Below are 6,000 nucleotides of genomic sequence, written 5' to 3'. Positions count from 1 at the left end.
TAGATAAATAATAACTGTGACATTAAAGGAGAAAGTATTACATATCAGTAATTATGTTAGCATTCTAGGTCTGTCCAGGTAGAATAGCTGATGTGCAGTCACCTCTCAATAATCTAATACTGATCACATTTCTGTTTTTAAAGCTGAATTTCCTTTGCAGTTTCTCCTGCTGTAATGGAAATGAGACAAGTTTAAGGTGAACATGAAGTCTTAAAAAGCACACCAGGTGGTCTGATGAGTATTGCTGGATTTTTTTAAATGTCTTTTTTTATTCACCCACTCTCCCCCCTTGTTTTTTGCTGGCTGGGTGAGGCATCAGGGAGCCAAATCATGATGGAGGTGAGGCAGTCAGGTATTGCAAGCCCTTGCCTGGCATAGGTTTTGAGCACGACAGAGGCAAGATGTGAAAGCAGAGTCCTGCAAGGTTGGTGCTTGTGTTGCCCACTGGTCTGCAGCAGGCTGCAGCCTGCTTCTGGCACAGGCACAGTGAGTGGATATATCTTTGTGCCCATGGTAACTTAAGTCCCATGTTGATGCTTCCCCAATTTATGTCCCTTCATCCAGTTTCCAAGGAAATCTTAGAAAAGCAAATGCACCTTGGTATTCTGTGTTGCAATAATGGCAGTTATTTATTCTGCGCTTTAGGTTATGCAAACTTCATTTTAATTTTGCAGTGAGTTTGTATCAATATTATATTTGTTGTCACGTATATAATTTTTGGTGACAGCTCTGTTTAAAGAAGATGTAACTTTAACAAGCCATCTGTTAACCTTGCAGAGAAAGGAAATGCTTATGTCAATTATTGCAATGAAATCAGAAAAATAATTTCCTGCCCTCCAGTAGTGGACCAGTTGCCCTATCTTCTGTCAATAGAAGGATATTGAAACACACAGGAAATACGTGCACACTTTTATCCTGCCCTGCAATACAGCCACAGTGCTGCATTATAATTAGCCAGTGATGTTAGAAGGTTCCATTTTCCATTAAAACTTCTTTGTAGTGCACAAACTCTTTTATTCAACATCAGAGAGTTTCCTCATTAGTCAGGTAGGGAGGCTGGACACAGAAACCATGGGAAGACATTTTGAGTTTATGCCAGCCTGATTAGCAAAGATTTTGATTTAATAAGTTGAGTATGAAAGAAGGACAAACACTTCAGATTAGGTGGGAATAAAAAAAACCCGCAAATTTATTCCATTTTGTTATTTGAGAGGAAGCCATTACAGTGGCTGAATGGAAGGAAGAGCAGTAGTGGACAGAAAAGGCTGGAATAATAGGTAAGAGAAAAATGAATGGACAAAACATGGAAGAGCAAGGGAGAACTCTGGTTTTGTGAGGTTAGTAGATAGAAGATATTTATGAGTAGACAAAAAGAAACACAGGAAGTTGCCTATGAGCTGACAAATGGTGTAGGTGCAAGGAAAATCTTTGAGAGACATAAATGTATTGGCACTGTATAGTGTGAGGTGCTCTTGTGGGCAAGTCCCAAGCCCAAGTGAAGGGAAGGTTTGTCCTTTTCCTTCTTCCCTTATTGGAGAGGTTCTCACAACCCTTGAAAGAAGATGGGAGATAGATGCAAAATATGCTGGCATTGAGTTGCTCTGGGGAGGGGTCGGAGTTGTCCAGGCCAATTCCTGCACAGTCCATGTGTTTATGGGCACAAGCAAGAGCAGCCGGGGCAACCCTGAGAGGAAAACTTCTTGCAGCTTTCCTGCTTCTCCAGCCTTTCTGGACACCAGAGCAGCTGGGTGAGGACAGCATCCAGCAGTGTGTCTATGCACCACATGTCCTTTTGAGCCCACCCTGCTTGTTTCCCTCTTGTCCAGCACTCAGTGATGAACATAAGGATCAGAACCTGATCTTTTATTGCAGCATTATCGGTAACTTTAACCAACAGAGTCTGGAGTCAACCCCCACGATGGGAGTATTGAAAATAACCACAGTGCTACTCCACAGCTGTCAGCTTCTGCATTAGAAGAGCTCTAAATACTGCAGTGCCGTCTGGGAGGCAGACTCATTTCTTGTCCAAAGTGTAAAGGTTGAGGGTGCTTTGTTGCTGCTGGATGTGACGCAGTATGATGTGATTCCGCACACAGGGTAAAGGAAATGCTATCATGATTTAATTAACCAGTTCTGATCTCCTGATCCCTGAGTTTACTTAGACTTGAAAGAAATAAATATATATAATTAAATTAAACAAAGGTCTTCCTTCCCACACATGCTCTGGGTCCATTTGCTTCTTCCACGAGATAAAAAAAGATTATAAATAACAGGCACAGTGGTCTTTGTTGTTGTTGTTGTTCTTGACTTAATGCAGAAGGCTGGCAGGAGGAATAAAATGCACAGGTGCAGTATGTATGGCACCAGAAGAAGATGACACATGGGTGTTTGAAATGAATTTTTTAAAATTTGAATTCCAGTGTTAGGTTGCAAAAGGATAAAAACATTGTTTCAGTGTTGCCTGTTGCAGTTCAAGGTGATTTTGACAAAAAGTGGTAATGTTTGAGTTGAAACCTAATCATAACAGAGGAAAAAGGCAAAAGAGGCTCAAATTCAGTTCTTGGTTTATCCAAAGGCTTTTTTTTAACTGCCTAGAGATATGCAAGCCCTCGGTGCCTCAATGTGATTGTGCAGCAGGTCTGGATGGTTTTCCACCAGCCAGAGGTGGGGCTTGTTCAGTTGTACTGCTCAGCACCTGCCTGGGTGGCTTTGAGAACACACTGACAAATTTACAGTGGTTTCTTTGGCCACAGACATTGTGTAAAAGCATATCCTTGTCTAGTCATGGGCTTCCTGTCTCCTCTGCTGTTTCTGCCGGCTGCTGGGACCTGCTTGGAGAACAAGCACCACATCTTCATTGCTAGTCTGGTGTCTGTGCTGGAGAGGTTTGTGGAGGGAGATGTCTCTCTGGGGAAGTAGTTCCCTTATATTCATTCTACTGCACGTGCCTATGTCATGTGTTTGTCATTCACAAATGACCCAGCGCGTGGCTGTGCAGATGTCATTTATGTGTGCTATGCCAAATTTACCAGAAAATCTCTGATAACTACATTTACCATTTAGTTTTTCGGGTGAATTTGCCCCTGTCTTTCAGGAAGTTAATTCTAGATTGTATTTTTTTAATTGTTTGTATTAGTGGGGTGAGAGAAAGTGGGTGGGGTGAAGAAGCTTAATAAAAATGGGAAATACCCTATCTATTTAACCCCCTTTGTTCTGTGGAGCAATTCTCACATCAATCAAAGCCAACATTGATTAACACAACTTGTTCTTGACTAAAATCAGATTTAAAAATAAGCAAATCTTTTGTCCAGGTAGTTTACCAGATATTAAAAATTAGTTTGACTCATCCAGAATGAACTTTGTTCTCATCTTTTCTTTCTAAAAATTGGTACTGTCTTTTCCAATCCATAACTCTTCCCCATTTAGTCCCAACAGTCATGTGAATAGGTGAAAAGAATTGTGAATAAATGGGAGGCACAGTGTCCGTTCACTAAAGATATTGTTGTGAATTGCACTGAGCTCTGCTTGCAGCTCTTTGACAAATCCTCATTAGCCTGTTTTGGTCTACACTTGCATCCTCTTGTCAGTGGTAAGTCTGCTCACGGTTTGCCACCCTAATATTTTATCCATGATCCTGGTTACTGTTTAGCTAATGCTTTCAACCTTAAATAATTCTATAATGTTTTATTTTTCTGAAATAAAATTTTGTACCTAGTGTTCCTAAAAGCAAAGCTCTCTAATCAGGCAGATGAGACTCATTAGTGTTACATTTCAAAGAGCCTTACTTTGATCCAAACTAATTAATTTTGCCCCAATACAAAATTGTTGTAACTATAATGGGAGATAAAATCTAATAAGAGAAATTCAGAGGGGGAAGAAAACATCTGTCATGAGAACACAGCAAGATGAACAGCTTTTGCCAGTCTTGGAAATGATGATGTGTTTCACAGCTCTGAGGCTGGACATTTTACAACTGCCAGTGTGTTTAAAGTTGCTGCTGTGAATTGATGGGTTTACATTGCTGGTTTTCATCCCTGGAGCAAAAAGTGACTGTGATTTAATTTCTGTTTCTCATGCTGGTCAGTGGCCAGTGTCTAGATGAGAGGCTGCCCTCTGTCATCTGTTCTGCTGTGTGATTTCAGGACTTCGGTGGATGGGGGGTGTCTGAAATCTGTGAACAGAGAACGGTCCTTTGAGTCCACTTTGTTGTGACGCCCTGAGGGACTTTAACAGGCTGGCTAGGAATGAACAGTCTGACCATGTCCTCTCTTTCAGAAAGGCTGATCATCTTCAACAGGGGGTGGAAAACACCAAAAGCCTTCTGTAACAGGCAAACCCAGTGTCTTCCACGATGGTTTGGGCCTTGGAGTCATCTCTTGATTTCCCTTGGCCAGGAGATGCTTAAGGTGTGTGAAACACATGGCATACAGTCTGCCTGCTTCTTATATTCAGCAAATTTAATATTGGATACACTTTCTAAATGAATGTCAATATGGCAGAGACTGGTTTCTGGCGCCAGCCCATGGTGAGGCTGCGTCAGGAGTACCTGGAGAGCTCTTGTTCTCTTTCCTGAGTGGATCAAAGTCTGCTGAATCGTTTTCTGAGCTCTGCTTACTCATATTATTAGCGAGTACAAAGCTTTCTCCTTTGTTCTCCTCCACCTCACTCTGAATACACAATATGATGCTGTTCTACTAATTAGGACAACAGGCTGAGGTTAACAAACACGCTGTGACTGCTCTTATCAGCAGGCTTATTTATGCATTTGACCATTTTGCTTTGTGTTTGTCTGTGATGTGAAAGCATTGGATAATTCCTGAGGTTTTGTAATGAAAATGTAGTAGAAATAATGGTACCAGGGTGGTTCCTTAGTGAATGCAGTCCACCTCTACTACACTTTGTGTTTAAGGGATGGAGAAGTATCAGGACCTGGCCAGAAGTAAGCCCTGGATGCTATGAGGGGCTGTTTTCAGTGGTGGTGGCTGAGGTTACCTTAGGCTCTCGCACTCTTCTCTTTTTGGATACTTTGTTTTCCATTTTCAGGTTGGGCATTTTGCACCTTGTACCTGGTGCCAGAGCCTTCAGCACCAAACAGCTCCTCAGCCTCCCCACCCTTGCCAGGGCTCTGGGGCTGACAGCCAGGACTGGTGCAGTGCAGAGTTGTGACCTGGCTCAGACTGCTGTGAAACCAGCTGTGAGCCTCCTCTTCAGCCCTGCCTGAGCTGCAGGGATTGGGGTGTGAGCCTGAGCAGAGCAGCATCTGCAAGGCTCAATGCAATATTCCTTGTCCTCTCCAGGCTGCACTGTGTTTCCAGGCAGCAGGTAGGTCAGTTTGTTGAGCTTTTCCACTTGGTTTTCCTCATTCCTGGTTGATGGTTCTGGCTGGACTAAAACCTGTTTGCTGTAGTAACAAAAGGGAATTTTTGCTGGCTGGTGGGAGGCCACATTTAATTTGAGGTGACTTGACCAACCCAGAACAGATAAGGAAATAAAAGAAAGTTGTAATTGGCACTTCTGTACCCAGTAACTCCAGAGTAATTGGAGCAAAGAGCTCTTTCAGGACTTTGGTTCCCAGGCAGACTACACTTTGTTTTGAAATGTAGCTGATTGATATTAATTTTTTATATTATTTTCACTAGAGAAAACAAATCAGAGCCTGGCTTGTCCATTGTCCCAGCAGCATCTAAACTAACCTTTTGTAAAGAGTTTACAAAGGGTGTTGTTAGGAAAAACTTGTTTGCTCAGAGCAGCAAGTAACTCATGTCACTCATTATTTTATTTAGCTTTTATGAAATGAAAAATATTTCCTGCCTCAGATGAAAGTGCTAATATTACTTCTTTAAACAGTCCAAAGCAAATATACAAACAGTGAATGGTCTGTTGGCTGGATGTGCTTCAGTAGGTTTACACAGCAGCTCTGGCTTTTCAAAATAAATGTGCTTGAAGGTTGTTGATGCTATAGCTGGCTGAGTCACGATGGGAGGGTAATTTACCTCATTG

This window comes from Cinclus cinclus, chromosome 6 (genome assembly GCF_963662255.1).
Source record: "Cinclus cinclus chromosome 6, bCinCin1.1, whole genome shotgun sequence".
In the NCBI taxonomy this organism is placed as follows: Eukaryota; Metazoa; Chordata; class Aves; order Passeriformes; family Cinclidae; genus Cinclus; species Cinclus cinclus.
Note: the sequence above shows the minus strand (reverse complement) of the source record.